Here is a 24747-nt window from a genome sequence, read left to right as displayed (position 1 = left end):
GTGACATACATATGTCAAGCATGTAGCCCCTGCTGCAAGGCAAAGTCCTCTTTCTTTCTCCTATGCATGGGAAAAGTCACCAAAATACCACAGTCATTCCAAATAAAAACAGACAATGAGCCAATAAGAAAGTAATTGAAGTAAATTGTTCCTGTCCATTAACCTAGTGTTCAGTGATCATACACATGGTAGTGTGTACAGTTCTGTGTGAGATGATGTACTGTGACTAAGTGAGAAACCATCTTGATTATGTCTGCAGGTATATGAACACACTAACGAAGCATTCCCCAATCTGTCATTCTTTACCTACAAACTGTAACATTGGAATGTCACCTAGACTTTACTTGATCAAGTCTTCCTCACCATACATTTGGTTGTATAATCCCTGAAATATTTCTTTTTTCAGTCACTGCTGGAGTATTTTGATGTATACTGAAACTATAAAGAAGAGCAGATGAACAGATGCCTCATATTGAACCCACCTATCTTCCAGAGATGAACACATTGATAATGTGACCAGGGGACATGACATCCTGATGTGGTAAGCAATTTGTTGGTAAAATTATCATTTCTACCTTGTACTCTTAACCCTTGTTTGCTATAACTAACTTTCATATATTTGTTACGATGTGAATGTGGTGCTATGTAAAGGGAATGTGCAAACCTCTTTTGTATGCGATGTGCAAACTTTAGTGAGACATCCCTCGGGGCAGAACTAGAATAAAAGGAAAAGAAGTTTATCCATGAATGGAATGTTATGTTGCAATTTATTTAGATAATTGAGAATTGCAGAAGTGTGCTCAAGTCTCCAGAGCTTTTATTCTGTACCTTTTGATAACTCATCAAAGATTGGTAGACAAGTCTGCCATAATAATTGTGACAAAAAGATCGAAGGCAAATCCTCCAAATATTCTACTTGTTACAAACAAGTAGATAATACAGTTTTAGACAAGTTATGGTGGGCGGTCCGATTCCATTGTTGGCAGGCCTGACTTTTGGTGGAATAATATCTTCAGACAGCCTTGCTCAATGCCAGTAGTACCTTCAATTGGACCACATTTCTTCATGTTGGAGACATCATGTCGTATCAAATTTGTGCAGTTGAATAAAAGCTGCAAATTGTATGTTGACTGTCTGTTTAAGTAACATTTAGCACAAACTTGGTTATTAATAATCATTATCTTTTGACAAGATAATCAAATAAAAGGTAATATTAAAATCAATATTTGCATCTGGAGAAACTCAAAAAAACTTGTGAAGTGTTGATAACACTTTGTCTGAAGTGTCTTGGTAAATATGGCATGGTTTTGTATCAATGCTTTCACCCTTCCCAATCCCCCCCCAAAAATGAAAATAAATTCTGATGAAAACACGTTGGAAAAAAAATTCACAATAGTTGTAATTGGCTTTAAACTCGAGATGAAGTAGGTCACACATAAGAGATAACATTAAATTAGAAAAAGTTTCCATTCTATGATATATTAGACATGAAAGATTTATGAGAAGCAAAACACCGCCTCATAATCACCAGTAATACTACATTTAAGCAGGATATTTACACCCCTTTATAGTGTGTTTGTCATTCCTGAGCCCAGTCCTGTAGCATAGGTCAAGAGGTATTCACACGTGCAGCAATCAAAGCAAGCAAGCTGGAAAAAGACATGAAAACTCGCAGATTACAATCCATAAAGCTTACATATATTTGTGAAAACTGACGTTCTCCGCCGTTCGGGGAATTTACTTTGTATGCTTAGATTACATGATTTCATTTAGAAGTCCAATTATATGCTGAAGAGAAATTTTGTAGTAATTCCTTATTTTGTATTATTTGCTCAAAGAAATGTAAATTGCATATTTCAACTCTTGGTAAACTGATTTGACGAAACATTACATTTGTGTATAGACAAACTCTGCTTGTGGGGGGTTTAAGAGTTGCAGAAAAATCTGTGATGTAAATCGAGTCTAATTTTGTAGTTTGCACCAGTTGCACATTCTGAAAAGTTGAAACAGTGAAGACACAAAAAGTAAATAAGTCATGGAAACTTCATCACAAGTTTCTCTGATTTTGAAAATAGGGATGTCTAACCACAGAGTTTGCATGTTTTAGAATATTAGAATAATTAAACATGTAGGCTGTACAAGTACGTATTTGTATAGCTAGTGTTATTATGCCATGAATTAAAAGATTACACAAAGAATGTTTTGTTTAACTTCTACATTGAAAGGTTACAATGTTAGGTTAAAGAAGCATACCTATTTCATTCACACCTTCGAATGACATGTGTTTAGGTGCCGGCTCTCATAAATTTTATTTATTTTAAGTTTTTAGAAAAGTTCAAGTTGGTCCTAGTACAAAATTCTCTCTGTTTTAAGAAAACATTGACCTTATAAATTATGGTAAACTCTAATGTTTTCATTATAGAAATTTTGTTTATAAAGTAGACACTGGGAAATTAAAATATGGTTTTATAATATTTCATATTATATAATCTTGAAATTAGATACATCATACCTGTGTGGGTAAATATTTTTATGATATAGTGAAAACACATTTAAAGTTTTAAGGGGGAAAATTGGTTCCAAAACAATTATTTTCAAATGTAATTTTAAATGGAACTGGTCACACTAATGGACACAGTTAAGGTTTTAAGGCACAGGTGGGGGATTATCAGAGTACATACTCCTGGTGCACCACACCCTCAAAGTGTTTTGGAGCTGATAGAAATTGGGGCTATTAGGAAGAGATGATTGTGACACACAATTCAGCTTATCAGGAATGAGTTTCGTCATGTCTCCTGTTTAGCTATCTCTTTTTTAGACACTTGTTGATTTTTGACTTAAAAAATGTACGAAAGTGGTTCTTCAGCTGAAATTGTTTCTTTTGTGTCAGGGTAAATATATTGATGTTATTTGCTAAAAGATTTCTCTAAAAAATCTTCTGGCATCAAAAATATTGTCAGCTGTAAAACCTGTGGTTTAACCCCTGCTCCATGTAATACCCGTCTACGGAGCCGGTTTTACGTACCTGTTAAACTAACAACCATGTTGCAGGTAAAAGCAGGAAATGGGGACAATCATTGATTTAAATGTAAAGTTTCTCAATTCAGACTCAATGTTGCACTTAATCTCCAGTATTGAATATGCTTTTTCAAATGAAAACATTGTATTGCTGTGTTGAATATTCCCATTCCTATGGGCTGGTAATTGCTGACATGAACTTTTTTAGTCGGTCTTTCAAGTGATGCCCCTTATGATAACTAGAGTAAATTGTCAAGATATATTTAATCTGTTCCTATCTGTTTTATACCATGGGATCGATTCAGTGTCAGAAAATCCACAGACTTGCCCAGAGAAATGTTTTGACCTAGTTTGTTCCATTTAAGTGCAATAAAATACTTCTCCCAAAATCTCAAGGTTTTTCTAAATAAATCGGTTTTAGCCATTGATTTTAATTGCAGATAAGCATTTTAAGGGAGAAAAAAAGTTATTGCAATAACATTTGATGTAGAAGTTTCAATTTCGGATTCATCTATCAGATTTCCTTTTCAAAAGGGTCCAAAATGAATGTAATTCAGTAGATCCTCCGATACTGGAGACAAGGCATTTCCTTTTGAAGTTCTTCTCAAACTTCTATCAGTCAAATTTTCTAAAGAGAGGTGTAAAAGTAAAAGAGAGATCCAGTGATTGGAATCTGACATGCTTGTTTGCTTGCTAGATGTTGTGCTTCTCCATTGGATGACCAAATTATTGGTTACTTTGTGTGAAGTAATGACAGTGTTGGACTGCTAGCTTTTCCAGCTGATTTGATAGATAGTTATGCACTTAATGACTGCATGCTTGTAAAGAAATAGATGGTAAATGAAGCAGGACTGTACATAAAACTTGGGGCTATTGAACTTTGGAGCTCTTCCTTATTTAGAGTTTAAACCAATTAATTGGTATATACATACATATACAAGTATATATATTATAGACAGTCTAAAACATAAAATGTAGACAACGCAAGGATATATGGACTTTAGATGGGTGGATATTTAAAGAATTTGTTCCAAGCGTAGACAGATTGAATTAATTTTTAAGAGAAAAAAACCCTGCTTAATTGTTTAATGACCTTCTCATCTTGATAGTGAGGAGTAGAAGATCAGACATCAGATATGGTCCTCTGATAAGGACAGGTAATTGTGTGCTTCTAAAAGGAGTAATCCATGATCACCATTAGCATGGCAGGCTGTTTAGACACCAGCTGGTTTTACACCAGGGTTTTCTTCTGGAACAGTATGAGCCCATGTTCTACAACATTGCTCATTTTGCTGCAATAATTAATAAGGTCACTAGGTGCGTTGAGGCAGGTTTAATAGAACATACAGATTAGTACTAAATTCATTGGGGAAAGTATTGTAACTTGTAAGTACGGGAGGTTTGGCTACTAGTTATCATTTAGCCTGGAAACCCAAAATTTGAACATTGACAGTTTGACAGCAATCACTGTCTGACACTGAATACAATAAAAATAACTGTCACCAGCGTAACTTAAAACAGTACCATGTAATATATTTAGTAGTGAAAAAAGGAGATTGTGAGTGGGGTGGGCTTAAGGTACTAAAGTCGTGATACACAGACTATTAGGAGTATTTGGATGTGAAGTATTGCCTGTTTTTGTTATTGCAATCAACTGAAGTGTTTATTCAAATTTGAGAGTAATTGAATCATCCATCAACATCTTGGTGCTTCTTCATGTCAGTGTGTGATCAAAACAAGATTTTTTTTTTGGTTGACAGTTAATGAATTGACACCTGATGGGTTGAAATCGGATACTATCAGATCTTTTGTCAGTACAGATTCCCTTCAACTACTACAGATTGAAATGTTCCTTTACTTTTTCTTTCTAATCTTTCTCTCTGAGTTTTGACTAATTTCACATTGCTATTTGAAAATATATGGTTGAATGTCCTTGCATATTTTATCATTAATATTCAAATTTTATTGTTGTCTTATATGTTAATATGCTGGTTTACTGTATATCTAAGTACAACTTGTGGTTTTCATTTGCAGCCATTGATAATTTGGGATAAATAGACAATACCATGTGTGTAAATTTTAGATCAACATACATGTTCTGAATTAAAAATATATCATGTTTTGTTGTCATATTTTTAATCCCATACCTTCTTTCTAAATAAAGCATTTCAAATTGATTTGGTTTGAGAGGCAACACGTATTAGATCTAGGGTCATTGCTACCATGCAAAACTCTCTTTGAAGAGTACTGCTAAAGAACAGGTGAAAGCACGAGATGTGAACTTGTTTGTTTCAAAACACAAACAGTCAGGAGTAAGGAAGAGTTACCAAAAAAACATTAACTTCTACCAAGCATTTTATAAGTGACAGAAAGAGAATTTGACGGAGTAAGGTTTCCCAGATTCTGAAATTTCACTTTTCCAAAGATTTGAAGTTGATTGCCATAGATGTTAACGTTAACAACACAATGCTTCGGAAATTATCAGATTTGAAGTGTTACTGTATACATGGTGGGCAGCTGACATGCACGTAAATGGCTTCAGGAATTTAAATAATGTCTTATATCTACTGGCAGATCTATTTTAATTTTCTCTCCTTTAAGAGTTTGGGTCAGCATTTAGCAACAGCACTTAACTTTGGGGTCAACAGAAACAATTCAATATTGGAGAAGCATTACAGAAGTTTGTGAGTGGGGGTTAAATGATTTGTCACCTCTTATCTGGTGTGTATTATTTACATCAAATTCAGTCACAGAAAAGTGGTGAACATAAACATTGTTCAATGGTCCATATTGTCCCTAGTCAACATAGTTTTTTTGTATCAGGTTCCATCAGTGGAAGTTGCCATCTTTTGTTGCTGATTGGGGACCAACCAACATGACAAGTTTCTATAGCAAAGGCACCAAAACGGAAACTTGGTTTTTTCAGAATTGGGCATGAAACATGGTGGGAAAAAAGTTTACTTTCTGATTCAACAAAAACATTTTCCTAGTGACAAACTTGTTGAAGCTTGCCCCTTCATGAAGACAAAGTGGTTAATATGTATTAATATCAGATATAAGATTACAGAATGATTGGTTCTGAATCAGGCAGGATGAAGTCACATTTCGCATTTCACTCAAATAAAACAAGTTGTGAAATTTGTACCAGCCTACTCTTAATTGATTGTTATCAACAGGCTTTCCAAGATCTTTGTTTAAGATTTTCGATGAATCTTAAGTGCTTTTCAATCAATGAGTTTTGCAGAACACAATATGTGCAATACAATATGTCTGGCCAACATATGACACATTAATCCAGGTTTGCCATCAGTAAAACTTGTCAATAGGTCACTTCTACTTTTAGAATTTTTATCTTCAAATTTTGATATCATTAATCTGATAAGGTTAATTTGTTTAAGCTTGATTTTGATTATTGGTATGCACACAATGTTTTCACAAGATTTGTCCCCAGATTAATTACCTTTGCCATTCTCGCTAATGAATTTGAACATCATATTTTCCCATGGTGTCTTGTGTAATATCGGCCGATAGCTTCTTTTAGGGATACCACGACTAAAACTATTGGGATGAGAACCTACTTAAGATCTAGGGTCCACTTCATAGAAACATACAGTAACTAAGAGTTGAATGTCTTTCTGATCCTTCTCAGTGTGAATTTTGTTTGAATAGGATAAACGAGTTGGTACGTTATTCTGTCGAAGAGTTAGCTACCTTGATTGATTGAATGTCTCATGAAAAACGCAGATGTGAACAATTTGTTGACAATTTATCTGTTTTAGTTGTGAATAAATTGTTAGCAAATACATTTTTTATATGATTTTAATTTTTTTGCATGAAGAAATTCACTTGACCTGAAACCAATAAGCTTGAAAGTTATTAAATTTTTCCCTGTCAGATTTTAATGAATTCAGAAATGTTTATAAAATGGATATATTGTTCTACATTGAACTTTAATCCAACAGATTTTTTATGACCCATACTCATGATAAAAAATGTCACCTTGGCAGCAAATATGAATTTATTAAGTAATTTAGAAATCGTTGTCACCAAGACCAATGCGAATTTTCTGTCATTTTATCACTTTTTAATTACTTTGCAGACATGCACCCTTTAAGACACAAAAGAACTAACAAAGTTGTTTGTAATTCAGAATAATTGATGTATTATGATTGTTAATAATTTATGATTATTCAATAGTGAAAAAAATATATTACCCTTCATGGGTTTTTTTCCCCCCAGTATTAAATAGTTTCAAGTTGCAACAAGAATAAATGTTGGGGAATTTTGCAGAGTTAAAGCAAAAGCATAAAGTTCAGTAAACTCAACAGGTCCTCTAATTGATATCAGACATGCATAAATGGAAATACAAAGATTTTTACCCAACAGCCTGGTGTTGGTGTTATGAATGTATTTTAAGAAAAATGATTTTTTTTTTTAGGGGTCCTATTGGGGCAATATAAGAATTAAAAGCTCTATAAATATTTTTCTCACAAATTGCCCATGATATTTCCAAAAGAAATCTTTATTGTGATATAAAATCATTTGTATCAAACTTCTTATTCAAGTTTTGACTATTTAGTTGAATTCCTGAGGACTTTCATGGAAATGTGTATACCTTTACTGGTTACCACAGTCAGAGAGTACAGATAAATTTAGATAAAAACAAAGTGAACTAGTGAATGTTATTTTCATAAACTTCAAATTTTTCCCAACTTGATAAAAGTGTGATTAGAATCCCCCCCCCCCCCCCAAAAAAAAAAGAAAGGCCCAGCCCACTACAGATTGATGTTCAAAAAGCACTGAAGAAAACAAAAAGGTCAATGTCTTACAAGTTCTTTAGTTAACCTTGCTAGAGATTTTTTAAAAAGTCCTCATTTGCCCTAATTCTACCTATAATGACATTTTTGGCCTTGTTACATGAATTCGTTATCTGAGTAGCTCCAAGATGAAGACGTTTTAAGGTTTTGACAGATTTATTATCATTTGAAAAGCATTCATCTTTTCAGTGAATTTTTTTTGCTTGTTTTATGTACATTGTTTTTTAAAGGATGAAAACTCATTATAAATAATTCATAGTAAAGAGCTTTTTGCTTTAAATTTAGTTTTTCTTTTAAAAGAAATGACATTAAACACCCAATAAACTTGTAATATTATAAATGAGGTACATTTCATAGATGCAAGCTAATTTTGTAATTGCATGTTTCTTATCAAAAAATCTAAAGAAGGTTAAAAATCATATTTCCTTGGAAACTGCAACATCAGTTGCTGACAATGTGTACAACAGCAAAACTTGCAAAAAATGAGCGGAAATATGAAATATAGACGAGCAAGGTCTCGTGATCAAAGATAACCCTTGCAGATAGAGAGTATATTTAGGAGGTGTGTTTGTAGTTTTTGCTAAAGTTGATACCCAGCATCCTCTTCTGATGTCCACCACTCCCATAATATGAAAATTTTCATTGATGATATTACTTACTTTGCATGACCTGGAGCTGAATGCAGAGACAGATTAGGGTAAAGTTGTACTTTATGCCTTCTGACCTTGATGAAATGATGAATGGAGTTATTGCAGAAAATACCTTTATATATTTCTGGTTCACTCTTTAGCTCAAATGTAGCCAAGACCAGCCAAAGACAATTGCATTTGACATTTTCATTATTGTATTTAATGAAGTAAAACTTAAAACATGAAACTTTTGGTGTATGCATTGAAAACGAGAGAGAAAGGATAAAATGAGGATACTGATTGCATGCCGCTTTTTGGTAGTGTGTGGATGATTAGGATGGGAGTTCCACACTGATGGCTGCTCACTAGACAGGATGGGAGTAGCATATCATATGCTTCCATTGTCAGGCTCTTCTCATGCAATATGCTGTGCAGTGAGCAAATAAATCATAAATTAAAAAATTCATAACTGGTGCATGCAGACTATATAGAATATCCAACGTCTTCACAACTGGACGCTTTTCTATAATAGGATGCCAGCTTGGGATAGACACCTCTAGTATAAAGTGACTGGTCTTAATTCCAGTGTTTGGTTGGTAGATTTTGTAGATAGACCTGCATGCATAGTACCTTGTCAGAGAGTTAATAAACCTGAACAGGAAATGGTTAAAACACAGAGATATTTTCAGTAATGGACACTTGCACCTTGACTGGAATAATGAGCCCCTCTAAAGGTTGTAAATTATATGATAGCTGACTAGCAATTATGAAATCCTTGACACAGTTTGACCCAGACACCCCAAAAATTTACAATGTATTTCATAACCACAGTATTTAGATCTGACCCAGGATATACCTGGGAAACTGTATCCCTGTACTCAGGCAAATCAACTATTATAAAGGGTGACAGGAAAATATATGTGCATATAATCTCCCTGATATGCATTATGATATAGGTTGTTCTGAATATACTAAATAACCAGAAACCTTGATGGTATCAGATAAACTTATAGCTAACTTTTTCATTCATTGTATCATTTCAGGTGCACAATAAATTTTTGGTCAGAGTTTCATATTGCCAGAAATGCAATAAGATCTGCACACACCTCATAATTTTTTTTAGTTTATCTCAATTTAAAAAGAGACGGATTTATGTAGTTTTGGGATGTCTTTATATTCATCCATCACTGTATTTACCTTCCCTCAATTTATCGGATGATGTGAATTACATGACATCTTCATTATTTAGCAAAGGTATAAAAGTAGGAATCTCAAGCCCACAGGAATTTTGCGAGTGCTTAGTTTGAAAATATGACTGAAAGATGCCACTCCAATATCTTTAGGCTTTCTAGATATTCAGCTTGTTATCTTTGTATTTTACCGTTTTTGGGGTGGAGGTTTTGCAATGAACTTGGTGTGTGGCAGTTTAAGAGTCCTCCACATCTAATGACAACAATTAGAAATAGACCATGGTTTACCTTTAGTACTGATTAGCCTGCAGTTAAACCACATGCATTCAGCTTCATCAAATTGTCACGATTCCTAACCAGTGCTAGCTGATCTCTAGCGACATTTGACCTTTAATCACTAACTTGATAAAATAAATAATAATGATGCTTGCCTATTGAAAAACCATCAAGTTGCTTTGGCTGTTGGGGAATAATTGCTTGCAAATTTGAAATGTGAAGAAAATTAAAAAAAATAAAAGTTGGCAAGATTTTTCCAAACATTTTGTATATTCAAGCAAAGAAAAAAATAATCCAAATATTTATTTAGTATCTGATTTTAATATCATTTTCAAAGAATTTTGAAATTAAAATTGGGAGGAACTTGTGAAAAGTAACAGGTTTACATGCAGCAGAATTTTTGTCTTTTGGGAACAAACAGGTTTTTGTTTCTGCCACTCACTCTGCTGACTGAAGAGCTGCAGCAGTTAGAAAGTTGTCAAACTGCTAAACATTTATGTATCTCCCTTATTCTTCATGCAATAAATGTTCTATTGGCAAAGATTACATCAGCTGGCATATGCTCATTTTCCTCCATGTTGTCATGTCATTTGACCAGTATCTTTTTCTCTGGTATTTTTCAGATGAATTAAAGACGCAAGAGGAGGAGAGCCGAGATATTATTGGTTTTGGAGATTGATGTAATGTGAGCTTGTGGGTCATATACACCATAAATCCCGGTAAAAATGAAAGAGAAAATTATAGATTAGACATGAAATGATTTCAGGGTGATTTTTCTTCCTTTGACAAATTAAATTCCTTGAATTTCATTGAGCTCATTCATTGGAACATTGCATGATGAAAAATAATTTTGAGCATTTGAATTTTGTCCGACTTGATAAATGGATGGCATTTAATTTTCGTAAAGAAACAACTAAAATTTCACAGGTGGATGATCAGTAGCATTTTTTTTTTTTAGGTAGGGCAATTACATGTCAAAATTTTCAATATGTGGTTTCATTTTAATAATTTCTGCTTGGCAGATAATGTGTATCAGTATCAACACATATGGCGGAGGAAAAGTTGATATTGATTTCTTTTCTCCTGAGTGGAAATGCAGATGACTTTAACTTTGTCCCAGCACCTTATGAGTGCACCTCCTTAAGGATGAACAAACATTACATAACAGGATTTTCTAGAAAGTCCCAGTCAGGTTTGCTGCTGTACAAGTTTGTAACTTTTCAATTTCTGAAGACAAAAATATTTAGAATACAAAAAATTCCAAACTGTGCTTGTTTCTATACAAGTTAACTGAAAGTTAGAAAAATTTTATCATGTGTTTACATTTGATAAGATATTTAATGCAGTTGGATTTGCACGCTCTTCTCCAATTTGAATACAGGTACTTTAGTAAATTTAGATCTGAAATTTTTTTTAACATAGAAATCAATATTTTTGTAGTCATTTAACATCTGCATTTCACTTGGTGTTAAGTATAATAAAAGGCATTTTAATTGTTTGATGAAACACAATATGGTGAACACCCATTTCTCACACTAACTACATCCTCAGTTTGTATGACACTAGGAGTTGAAGCTTCTTCACTATAGATCCATTTCCACTGTTCTTGACATTTTTCTCAAAAGCAGGAAAAGAACAATAAAACTCAGATCTTTTCATTTACAAGTAGAGGGAGACTGAATCCTATGGCACAGTTGTACAATTTATGGTAGAGGGGGAGAGCCAGTACAGAGTTAACAGTGTTGTGGATTAAGTTCAGACATGGTCAGTGCCTGGTGGGTTTATTGGAAAATAATTACTTGGAACTAATTTGGCATCCAATCAAGCTGTCTAAGTATTTCCTGAAATTTTATGGTACTTAAGCAGTAGAAATCTTTTCAGTGACATCAGAGACATCTAAGAAGTCTTTGATTTAGCTATTAAGATCATGTTGTAAATTTGTTGAAATTTTTCATAAAGGAAAATTCACAGTTGATTACAAATGGCAATGCACCTGATCTGCAAATGTAATCTTTGAAATTGAATTTGATACTAGGAATTTGTAACTTTGTCAGTGTACAAATCTCTTTGCCAGAATTTGCATATTTATCACATGTTAATATTTTCACCTTGAGCTAATATGGGTAATATATGATCAAAGTGATCAATGATGATGAATTTTCTGTGGTAAGGTTTATAACAGATTAACCTTGGTATTGTATGGTATATAAATCAGACAAAACTTGCTAATTTGATACATTGTTCTCAATTAGTGATTGATTTCTAATTATCTGAAACCACATCTACAGACTGAATTTCAGGAAAATGCAGATTTTAACAATATTATTTCATATTGCACTGTAATATAATCATTTGCATGTATTCATCCGTGAAAAAAATCACCTCCTTTGCATTTGATTTGATTTTATACTGCTTGATTTCACAATCTAGCAGGACTTATTGAAAACTGTTTTACCCAATATTTGACAGAGAAATTAAGCTGGGGGGCTGTTAGTCATAAGGTTAGTTGACCATAATCCAGGAGTAGTGGCCCCAAGGTAAAACACGTACATCTGTCAGGATCTTGCATGATTAATCATCAGCTCATCACTGTTAACAGAATGCCCTCGTCTTTGACAGCTTGTAGGACATCTTCATTATCATTAGCTGGATAATGAGGCACTTTTGAACACAAAACACAGCTGTAGATTCCTATGATATATGAAATTTTCATTTCGTATTAAACTTGTGTAGAATCTGTATACTCTAGATGATAAACAGGTAAATATATAAAGTAAAGAAAAAACACCACTCCACCCACTGAAGGGTTTTTAGGAAATACTATTCATAAGTTATAATCTGTCCTCTTGCACTTTACCTTTAGAATGTCTCCTGAGATCTGGAGGGCTTCCCCTTATGTCTAAATTTACATGTAGCTGTAGAAGCTCAAGTTTTTTAACCCTACAACTGTTCAAGCAGTTTCTCAAAGTTTGGAAAAATCTTAAGAATTGCTAATGATAATTTTGTCGAGGCATGAGAAATTTCTCTAATTTTCTGAGGAAATATGAATTGTTGGTGTTTGTTTTTGTCATAAAACTAAGGAATATGTTTAGACAGAACTATTTATTTATCTTCAAAGTAACACATAATATTAGAATCAAAAGAAAACACAAGTGTGCTGATGTTTCATTTAAGATATGTTGGTTAGGCACTGGAAAATTATTAATAACAAGTATCTCTGTAATTATTTTGTCGAAGGTGTACAAACTTCCTAACTTGAGGTATAAAAACACTTCAGGATGATAGCATCATAGTAATAGAGACTCATGTTTATAAACAGTTACTCAAATATCTCTGTACTTGAAGCTTATGTTTGACAGTTAATTGGTAGAAACTGAAAAGAAACTCTGGTGTTTGTCTGTCCCATTTTCACTAGCAGCACTCTATATTTCTAGATTACATTTTTGGCCTTGCAGTAAATCGTTTTGAATTTTTGCTTTATTTCTTAAAGACAGGGAAGTTATAAAAGAGAAGAATATATATATATATATATATATATATATATATATATATATATATTATTTATTTTAATAAGAACTTATCTCCATACAATAACAACAGAATTATATCCTACTGCAAAAAAAAAATGTGCACCTCAAAAAGCAAGACATTTCTATTATGAATTATTGATGCATTGAAAGTTCTAAAAATGCTTTTTCAATAATGGGTATAATATATGTTCAATGAATCAAGTGTTTGTAAAAAATGGCCCAATTTTCTGGCTGCTTAACCATACTAGTTGAGCTAATACCAATAATCGAATGATTGGCATAATCTGGTTGAAGAGGGAGAGGTTTGGTAAAACAGATTTTCCCATATGGACCATTGACTTGTTGTAGCATTGTATCCCGATTAAGGGGCTTTTTTTTGAGTGGAGATTGGACTAGCAGTCTCAATAAGCCTTGCCACCTAGGGGTTCTGCCTAATTGGGTTCAGCAAGTTGAATGTATTTCATAATGTTGTGTGACAGGTCCAAAAGATTTTTTTTATGAACATCACATTAATTTTTGTGGGGATGTTTTTAGTTTTTGAAGTGTGAAGCAGACTTCTGTAAAACTACTATGCTATTGACATTTTTTATTGTTCACTACGGGCGGTAATAACCGAATGGTCAACCAGTCAGGGAGCACGCACTGGGGCCCACTACATGGGGGCCGCCCCCTCACCCACCCAAATCACGCACTCTATTGATCCTAAACCTGTTCACATAAACTTGAGATAAACGTTACAGTAAGACCCCACAAGTCAGTAGAAAAAATCAATTTACCTCTCTAGACTGAAAGCAAAGTGATGCAAGTTCGTAGAAAATGGTTTTAAAAATTTGCAACATGTTTCACATATCTTGCATAATATTGTAAATTAATATAGCATTAATATCTCCATTCTGGCATTAATTTTATCTTTTTATTGCAGTGAAAATATTGACTGCTTAAGATTCTCATTTAGTTTCATTATTTAAACTGACTCCTGAATATGAGCAAGAAGCAAAAGGCAAGACACCAATGTAAAGGCCTCTGTATGTGTAATTCGGTACAATTTCTTCTATTTAAGCTTGACTTTGATTAATTTGTTAATGTGCAAAGAATGGGGAGTAAAGTTTCAGTCGTGAAACACTGTGTCTAATAATCGAGTCAACTCTTGATGTATAGCATTTCATTTTTCATTTTTGATAAAGAATGGAAGTAGGGAGGTCAAATTAACATAATACATGTCGTATAGCACTGCATGATTGACTGTCTCGCTGTTCACCCAGTAAAGAGAATTCTAAGTTGTATCAGATGGTACCATTTGCGAACCATTTGTTGCTGTATAAGGGTCTAGTAACCCTAGGCTATCGTAAGGCATACCGCGTGGACAGAATCAAATAACAGGCTTTCTACTAACATGTTGGAGCAAAGATTTTTAAACTGCGGACTTTATAACAGTTCTTTGGAAGAAGTTCTTGGCGTACACTTTATTTGGGAGGGGGGACACTGATCATGTGACGTTGCTTCGTTTTTAATGAATTTTCACTGTCCAACTGTCATGTTATATTAAGTCTTTGTTCAGAGTGTATCGACATCAAAGGCTACACCTTTCACGTGATTCGTGATCTATTATAAGATTCATATATAATAGGTAAACGGAAGGTAATATTCATTTATTGTGCGTCTGCTTTCAAAATTTATCTCAATTGAATTTACAAAGCAGAGAAAAGAAATTCACTGCGCATCTTCGGTTTCAGTTTTTGAACCCGTAGAAAGTTATTTTTTTCCACAATCCAGTTGCTTACCTAGTAGATGTATAGGGAAGATAAGAAGAATAGAAAGTATTAAAAGTACCCGTCTCTTATGTTACATCAGATTAGTGGATGATACCATTGTAAGGGGTATATAATGACAGAGGAAGATAGAAGTTGAGGAATCTAATTGGATAAGTGTTGTATCATGTAACAGGAATGTCTTATAGCTCTCTCGGGTATCTAGTGATCTGTGATTAACACGTTGGGATCTAGATGACGGGGGTTTGGTAGCAGATTAGCAGCACTTAGTCCGTATATTGCCGTCAGAATGGGCAGGTATCAAGTGGAAGAGCCTAATACCCAGCAATAGAGATGCCTTACTGGGATGTTTTATTAACGACTGAGGAACACGCCGACCATCCGCCAGTCCTAGCCGGAATAATAAAATCGTAGTTTGACGTCCACTGAATTTTCTTGCTGTAACCTTGATTTCTAGGTTTCTATGTCGACTCTTGGGTTGGGTTAATAATTAACCAGCAAATAGAATACTAAATTCATAAAATGCATTTAGGAAATATTTCAGGTTTTAATTTTTGTTCATGCATCCTCATTAATATGTAGATTAGCTGTCCCCGATTGACAGAGTGTGATTGGTATAAAGACAGCTTTTGTTTTATATGGGTTAAAATCTTGACTGCATCTCTGTAGCATTTTGTAACAATTCATCATATTGATGACTTCTAGCATTTTATTACTTTCTTTAATGACTTTTTAACACCAGTTTTTCAATCATCAAACACCTGACACAAAACATTTAAAACAGAATTTTTGTGGTAATTTTGTGACAAAGTCCAGTTAAACAAACAAACGAACAGTCAATTTACTCCAGTACATAGCGCAACAACAACGGGGGAAAAATTGATACATTCAAATTTCAAAGGCAAGAGTAAATTACTTTTGAAAATTAATGAAATATGTAATAATATCCGATCTTCGCTTGCTAACTGAAATCTAACCGAAAGATCTCAAGAGAATCACTTTCATGTAAACATACAAAACTTGTAAAGACTACGAAATAGAAAATTGGGTACAATAGATCAGGGGAGATTAAACTTTGGGAGACAACAAAAGACATCAATTAAACGGAGATGGTATTGTTGAAAAACGATGACCAGAAAATAATACCAGGTACTCATCTTACTCTTGATGGAACCCTCTCTGCAGTTCTCAACGGGTAATGATAGGCTTCCGTGGCCACGGTTTTTAATTTTAATGGGATCATCAAACCCAGACCCATCCATTTGCCAAGCCAGCGAGAGCGCTTTCCAGATAAACGGGATCAGAAAATATCATATGGGGGTACTTGAATGAGTTATCACTCGTAAGAAAAGGTTAAATAAGAAAAAGAACATTAAATGTTTAGGGGATTTGAGAGGTAGCTCCCAGGTGTTCAGTGACCACACATGTGATAATGACGTCAGGACCTCCTTACATATACCTGTCGCGGTGTGCATAGCGCGTACATCACCGTAGACGGTCGTTATTATTTGCAAAAATTGCACCGCGTGTCCCCAGCATTGTGAAAGTAGAAAATGAAATTTCTGGCCCGTAGTTGGAGATTGGAAAATATGGTACCGAGCAAGATGTATTTTGTGTTATATTTATTTTTATTTTATTTTTTAGTCTTGTCTATGACGTTTAGAAAATACAAGGATAATACATGAAGGCTATTTTCCCTATAGTCAATGACATGTAAACTTCAAGAAAAGTTCTTCCACTCCCCCCATCTACAGAACATGTCCAAAAAAAACCCTTTAGGAGGTTTTTTGGGGGGGATAGACGTCGGTAGACGTTGACTTCTATCTAGGTTTGTATCAAGTTGACCTGCCCTTGATAAAGTGTAATGTTTTACATACAAAATATTTAATCTTGAAAACCCACAAGTGAAGACAGGAGAACAGACATTGTCAGGCCCTATTAGTGGAGAAGATTTATCATGATTTGGCTGCTGGCTCCTGGGAGACACGGGATGAGGAATGCCATTCCGCTGCATCAGTCCCTCAGACGTGACACGATAGCATGCTCAAAGTCCTCGATACTCCAGACAAAATCTGCTAGATCTCTTGACTTTTAAAGATAATTTTGTGTCATGATGCATTTGTTATCCTAGGAGAAGTATACGTGCGGTGCATTTTTTGTGGGATTTTAAACGTCTTTATGGCTTCTAAAAAAATAAAATAAAATAATGAAATTTGAAATGTTTAAAATCCATTCTAGCGCTAGATCTAGTCGGTGGAGATTTTTTTCTCTGGGACATATATGTGATTAGTATATAGATTTCGGACTAGTTTGTTTGTACCAGACAGATGTTTTATTTTGCTTATCAAACGCTAGCTTGGAGAAATGTTTTGTAACATTTTCCCACAATTTATGTCATGAAAAATCCGATTTGATCAAATTTCAACGCAGTTTCCCAACTTCTTTTATGATAGTATTTCAACATTCCGATGAACTGCAAATTTATTTAATATCAAGCTAGATATCAATATTGGGGTTTTCCAAGATAAGTTTAAGACTTACGTCTGACCATGAATCGTTATCTGCACATGTCTATTCGGTTAGATCTTTGGTACTGTGTAAATATTTGTCAAGTGTCATTGACTGTATTGATATATTTATCTGTTAAATAGATCCAAGTTTTTATTTGTTGAATTAGCTTATTGATTTTGTTGAAATTTTATCGTTTTTCCTTCAGCATTCAAATCCAAAAATTATTCCAACCGATATGTTAAGGGTTTGTTAACAAGAAATTTGTCTTCGATTGCAAAAACAGAATACTTAAATATCTTTACTTAGTTCTTCCAATTATATGTGCTGTAATAACTGTATGTGGTTTCTTTACAGTATGAAAGAGATAAATCAGGAACATCCTTTAACACAAAACTGGTTTTCATAATGGTTTGAGATTGTGTTAGATTCTGAGATCATTGTGAAAACTGATTTTGTAACCACAATCATCTATAACAGTGTCATCTTGCCACTACCAACGTCAAACGTGGTCCACTTCAACAATTTATGCTGATGTCGACTTCAGTGGAGAAGTGACTGACCTCTCCACGGACTGCTACCCAGGTCACTTTTTTGTGAATAAATTTATAAGCATAATTGAAATGTTTTGTCATAATTTTTGTGTATGTGACATGTCAGCAGTCAAAATGAAATGCGTGCGGGATGTTTGAAAAGACATGATTAATTTAAAATCGGTAAATATGCCGAATTGTTTTCACGAAATTCCACAAAGCGTATAGAAGCAACGCTTACTGTTACGGACGATACTCGGTTCCCTGCATCTACAATTGATCAGTCCTTGGGATGTTTGATCAAAACCACAACATGTGAACCACATTTGCGGGAGTCCCTGTCCAAAGGGTGTTTGAAAACAAGCTGCAAATCATGTGCACGATGAAATCGAGTGTAACCCATTAATTAAAAAAAATCTTCATTTTAAATACATGTAACATGTATGGGGATGACTTTCGTACTAGTATATAATTATTCATAAAGTATGTTATACCAGAGCTTGTTAGGAAGGGTTGCACAAATGATTCCCGTATATCAGTAGCTGATCCAGTCCATTTCAAAGATTTGTCCATGCATTTTCGCAAGTCTCCGCCAAAGTCAGGCGGACAGGAATGTTCTTGACCTATTCTTATTACCTCGAAGCATTGAATCAGTATTGTATATCAAATTGTTTGTCGTGTCAAAGAATATGAATACACCAACTAAATGGTTCAGATCTGGAGGTTATAAAACTTTTACCATACTCAAACTCGGCCATGTTTTTGGGTTTTTTTTTTTAGTACCGCTCTGAACAAGCTTCGAAAAAAGTTGAGCATGTACTCCATTTGAGTGCGAGAATGATTTCATAAAAGTTTTATAATATCACTTTTGAGTATGAATTCGAATTGGATCACAGAGTTTGAGTTTGAAAACGTGCTCGAAAAAATGTTTTATAACCGCCAGGCCAGGTCTTGGTGCATTATGGAGAATACCGAAGTTCCGAAAAAATGAAAGTTTTCCTAGATGAAAGATGAAGATAACGAACAGTGATCAATCTCGTAACTCCTGTAAGGAATGCATAATTAAGAAGGTATATTACATCGTCAATAATGACCGACTTCCTTTTAAAACATGGATAAAAATATAAATACCAGCAATATTTGTCTATTCCTGTTGTATTTAAATGCCTAGCTTGGTAGTTGATCCGTAGATTTCGGGTTCGAGTCCAGCAGGTTTTTTTTTTTATTCATTTTACTTTCTACCAAAACTCCATTTTTGGACTAAATGAATTAAGTGAGTTTGAAAGTTTTCAATTTCAAACTGTTGTTCAGATCATCCATTTTTCATCCACATCAATTTTCTCTGGTGTTGCGTTCCTCCTTAAAGCAATACAATCTATAACTGACGGTAAATAAATTGAGAAATAGAACAAATATTTAGTATATTTGTGATCGAATATATATAACTTCGTTGAATAAGGGTGAATCTGAAATAATAAACCCGTCAAATCAGCAGAAAATGTCGATTCACGAATCATTGTCATTCTGTCAGTGTCAGTAATTCCTGTTCGTATGAAACGCTCACTGTAGGTGTGCTTTCAAACAATATATTCCCTTGTCTATTTTGCTGAATTTTTCTTCAGATCAGTCAGTTTTTAAATCGAGGCAGGTTACTGACAAACAAGTTGATGGTGCAAGGCTTTCAACAGTCTCGTTCAAAGTCCGCATTTCGCAAATTGTATGGTAGTTATAACGATCTAGTTTGCCAATTCAACCTATCGTTGGGTCAAATGCTGTCTGACTTGTTTCATACCGATTGTTAGGCCGTTCTTGGCACACTGATTTTGACTACGGATAACTCCGTTTAGCTGATCAAGATATAGGGCTCATGGCGGGTGTGACCGGTCGACAGAGGATGCTTGCTCCTAGACACCTGATCCCACCTCTGGTATAGGAAGGGGTCCGTGTTTGTCCAACTCTCTATTTTGTACTGCTTATAGGAGTTATGAGATTGATCACTGTTATCTTCACCTTTCATTTTGGGGATCATAATAGTTACACCGAAAGGTGTTAATTGATGCATAATTGGATAGTTGAAACAATACCATCGGTTACAGCTTGTATTGCTTTAAAGGGGCATGGACACAATTTGAGCTGAACATTTTCAAATTGTTTGATGTGAAGAATGCTTATGTAAGGTATTTCTGATGGTCAACCATTTGAATGTCAGTTGTCGAGGTGTATGGGAGATATACAGAGCTCCCAATCATTTCTTCTGTAGACGTGGCTCGTTTCGTGTTTTTGTTTACATAGGTGAAATATACTTGTAAAGGTTTCGTTAAAATCAAACGTTTCCAATTTCGAAGTTAATTCTGAACACAATAAAATAGTTTCTCGTGTTTGGCAAATCTCATTTGTTTTAAACATGCTTTTTTCTATAAAGCAGTTTACATGTAAAGAAAAACATGGCACGAGACTACGAATTGGGAATGCCGTAACTCAAATTTTGATTGACCATTAGAAATACTTTAGTCAAGCATTGTAAACAATGAAAATGGGAAAAATAAAATTTGAAAATGTTCATCTCAAATCGTGTCCATGCCCCTTAAGAGTTGGGCAAACACAGACTCTTGAATATGCCAGAGGTGGGATCATGTGCATAGGGGTAGATCCTTCGAAAGAGAAATGATGCATGAAACCTTTTACATGCATCAATAGTGGACACAGCAAGCATGAAGCTGCAATTGGTTTTATTGAAGTAAATTGAAAGCAAAGCATATTCCTACTTTCATTTTAGTAAACATTTGTTTTCCCTTTATGTAGATCTCCATCGATGTTTCTGAAATATTTTAACCATCATTACTTGTGCTCTTAAAGCATTTAAAAATGTTATATTTGTTGGAAGTTTGAGCATTGTTTTGTTATTTGAAAAATGAAGCTGTAAAGTGTGGCCGATAGACAAATGTTCTCTCTGTTCGTGAAATGACAACATGTTGCAGAGGGTTGGAAATTGGGCCAGAACATGTCAAAGAAACTGAGATAGTTTTATTTTTGCGGTAATACATTATGCAATGACCTGGCTATCGTATTTTTGTCTAGTCTATTGCGAGCGTTCTAGATATCAAATGTCATTCCAAAGGCAAGAAGAGGACATCGCAATGGCAAGTCTCGGTGTGTTTTATGTAGATGCATGCAGTCAAGGTTAAGTCACAGGGTACACATGTCCATCGAACTTATCTATTGCTAGATTTTTAAAATTTATTTTCACTGAAGCGTTTGAAGTAAATTCCTTAGTGACTGTATTTTCGTATTGCCTCTAGACATAGGGAAGTAAACTACCCTTTTTTTTTTTGCGTCGGAGTTAAAATAGTCTCTTTCAACCAGACACTCGACTGGTTTTCTATTTCCAACAAGCGAAAAATTAGTAGATTCGCACAATTGTGATGTCATAACGAGCCTTACCAAAATTCTTATGTGCAATCTGATTAAGAACACGCCTCCAAAACAACTAAAGATTCCCTAACTACTAAATTGAGTTAACCCTTCAAACTAAAAGATTTGCAAGTAAAACTACAAGTATAGTAAGCAGGAAATATGGTTTGTAGTACTACTGACAAATATGGAATGGCTGTACACCATTTTCCAAAATTATGGGTAGCCAAAGTAAAATAGGCTTCATAGCTGGCCCCATCATTATATGGTCATGTTTTCTTTAGCATGGTTAATGAAAGGCCAGATTATGAATATAAGATATTTAGGCATTGCTGATTTGAATACATGTTTAAAAAGTGATCACAACTGATATCTAGAGTCTTGACCGGACTCGCGCTCGTTGAAGTTTTTGGAATCAGGCCCGGGTTTGTTGAACGAGATCAGAGCCAGCGCTGCGTGGCCGCCCCATCCCACACACCCTTTTTCGTAAAGAATAATGTGTTGTAATCGATATTAGATATTATCACAAATATGATCCATAGTTTTCGTAGAAATATGTCCACTAAAATACTTGCTTCGTTATTGGGTATTTTATTGAATATAGATGTTAATGGTAAACTAACAACTCAACTTTATGACAAACGGGATGATTTCAGCTTCTCCATCGTTAACCTCCTATATTTATGTAGCAATATTCCATTGTCACCTGTATGTGGTGTTCATGTCTTTTAACTGGTTCGTTATGCAAGAGCTTGTTCTGCATATGATCAATATTTAAATCGAGACAGCCTGCTGATAAACAAGTTGGGTTGACAGGGGTTTCAACAAATGATCATTATAACGATATACTTTGCCAATACAAACCATCATTGGGTGAAATGATGTCCGACGTGTTTCATACCAATTGTTAGGCCGTTCTTTACACACTGATTTTGTCTGCGTATTACTCCGTTTACTCGATCGAAATATAGGGCGGGTGTGACCAGTCGACAGGGGATGCTTATTCCTCCTCGACACCTGATCCCACCCGTGTTTGCCCATCTCTAATTTTGTATTCCCTATAGGAGTTAATAGAATTGTCACTGTTCACTACCTTCACCTTTCCATCCCACCTCTAGTATATCTAAGGGTCCGTGTTTGCCCAACTCTAATTTTGTATTTCTTATAGGAGTTATGAGATTGATCGCTGTTCATTACCTTCACCTTTGCACACGTCTTGTTTTTGTCATGTAGTTGCTTCAGGGTGTTTCGCTCCCAGCCCCCCTCCCCTACCCCATAGTTTTGCCCTGGAGGATTCAAAACAGCCCCTCATTAAAAAATTCCTGGATTCGTCACTGGAGATTATTGAATAACCAAGTGGTCAAAGATATTGGAGGAGGTAGAAGGTTTGGAACTGGTTCCATGACAAAGAAATATATTTTCAGTTCTAAAATGACTGAAATATTGCCAAAATGGCGTAAAACCGTAATCAATCAACCAACCAATATATTACATTACTAAAGGTAATTTTTTACTTGTATTTCTTTTCGCGTTGATACAATGATGTATTTATTCACGAGACATAACTTTTGCGAATCGTTGTTAATTGTTTTTAAAGTCTTCTATATCTAAGAGTTTATTAGCGATAATTAAAATTTCGCGAATGTTTAGTCTCGCGTAATTACGCCTAAAATAAAGTTCTCACGAATACAATGCTATTTACAGTTGGCCTATATCTAGTACCGATCGAGGTCCCGTGTCGCAGCAGGTGTAGCACGATAAAGATCCCTCCCTGTTCAATGGCCATAAGCGCCGAACATAGGCCTAAATTTTGCAACCCTTCACCGGCAGTGGTGACGTCTCCATATGAGTGAAATATTCTCTAGAGGGACGTAAAACAATATTCAATCAATCAATCGAATATCGCAACGTTTGACATACAATAATTTTCTCACCTTAACGAATAGTAACCTTTTACAGATTAACAGGATACACTTCAAACGATTCAGTACCACGAGAATGCGTGTATATGTATGTAGGTTATATGCTCGAATTTAAAGGTTTCTTATGTATATGGTGTGACAAAATACTCGGATATATCACTTGTGGAACGTGAACTAGTCCTTAATGCGTATATAAATGAACCACTTGTAAACGTTGCTGAAATCATTCAAATGAATAAAGAAAATCTTAGTGTGTTGTTTATATATGAATGATCATTGATGCTTCAACTTCATTACTGAATGTCAAGGTTTTTGAAAATACAGAAATTACTAATATGTCAGGGATTTTTTTTTTTTTATTTTTTTTTTTTGGACCAAAAAATATAATATATATATGGATTTCCCCTTTGAATTTTGCAAAACGAGAGCTGAAAATTTCCGGAAATCGAAAACGATAATGCATAAAAACAAATATTAAACAACGCGTGTGTCGGCGTAATTTAGTTCAATAATTATACTAATCAAATACCCTGTGATATGTGGTGCAGCGGGACGACCCTCCGACAACGGTCAGTATATTTATCAACCTACTGCGAAATGATTTAGATATATATATGTATGTATGTATTTTGTATTTTGGTTCCCAAGAAATAAAAATTAAGAAGATATGACTGTGTGTGTTTTATGTTCTCGCTAAATGTAACGGTGAAGGAGAAGATGGGGTTTAATCGGACAGGGAAATTAATGCATTTAATAAGCTTTCAAAACTTTTTTCGACGAAAATTTTATATTGGAAACAATGCAACTATGGATTTAATAACCAAATCTTTCCACCCCCGAAGGCCTACATTGAAATACTTTTGAAATAAGAGAATTCTTCAGTTTCTGATGAAGATATTCGCCTTGTACTCGATGCAACTATGTCAACCTTTTCCTGGTGTTACTTGAGAATGTGCAGAGAAATGAGAGCCAATGGTACCACTCACTGTTCTTTAATCTTGCTGTTAGAAAATTACGTGCATATTAGAATTGTGCACATATATACATAAAGTTGTAGAAATCTAACGTTGTCTTCTCCGACTTCAAAATTACTGTACTTCAATGGTCGCACCAGTACCTAATTTAATTTTATATGTGAAGTGCA

At 34.5% G+C, this 24747-nt stretch overlaps 1 long non-coding RNA gene across 2 annotated transcripts in view; it reads left to right on the top strand.

The window, feature by feature from the left end:
* The window catches only part of LOC125668574 (uncharacterized), a 58856-nt gene extending 34581 nt beyond the window's left edge, over positions 1-24275 (top strand). For both annotated transcript variants that reach the window (XR_008802502.1, XR_008802503.1), the window contains 2 exons: positions 407-541; positions 10554-24275. This is a non-coding gene — a long non-coding RNA (uncharacterized LOC125668574). The remainder of the gene's footprint in view (positions 1-406; positions 542-10553) is intronic.
* Positions 24276-24747: the final 472 nt, after the last annotated feature.

Source organism: Ostrea edulis, chromosome 4, assembly GCF_947568905.1.
Source record: "Ostrea edulis chromosome 4, xbOstEdul1.1, whole genome shotgun sequence".
NCBI classification, from domain to species: Eukaryota; Metazoa; Mollusca; class Bivalvia; order Ostreida; family Ostreidae; genus Ostrea; species Ostrea edulis.
The sequence above is the reverse complement of the archived record's forward strand: the minus strand, read 5'-3'. Positions and strand labels throughout refer to the sequence as shown.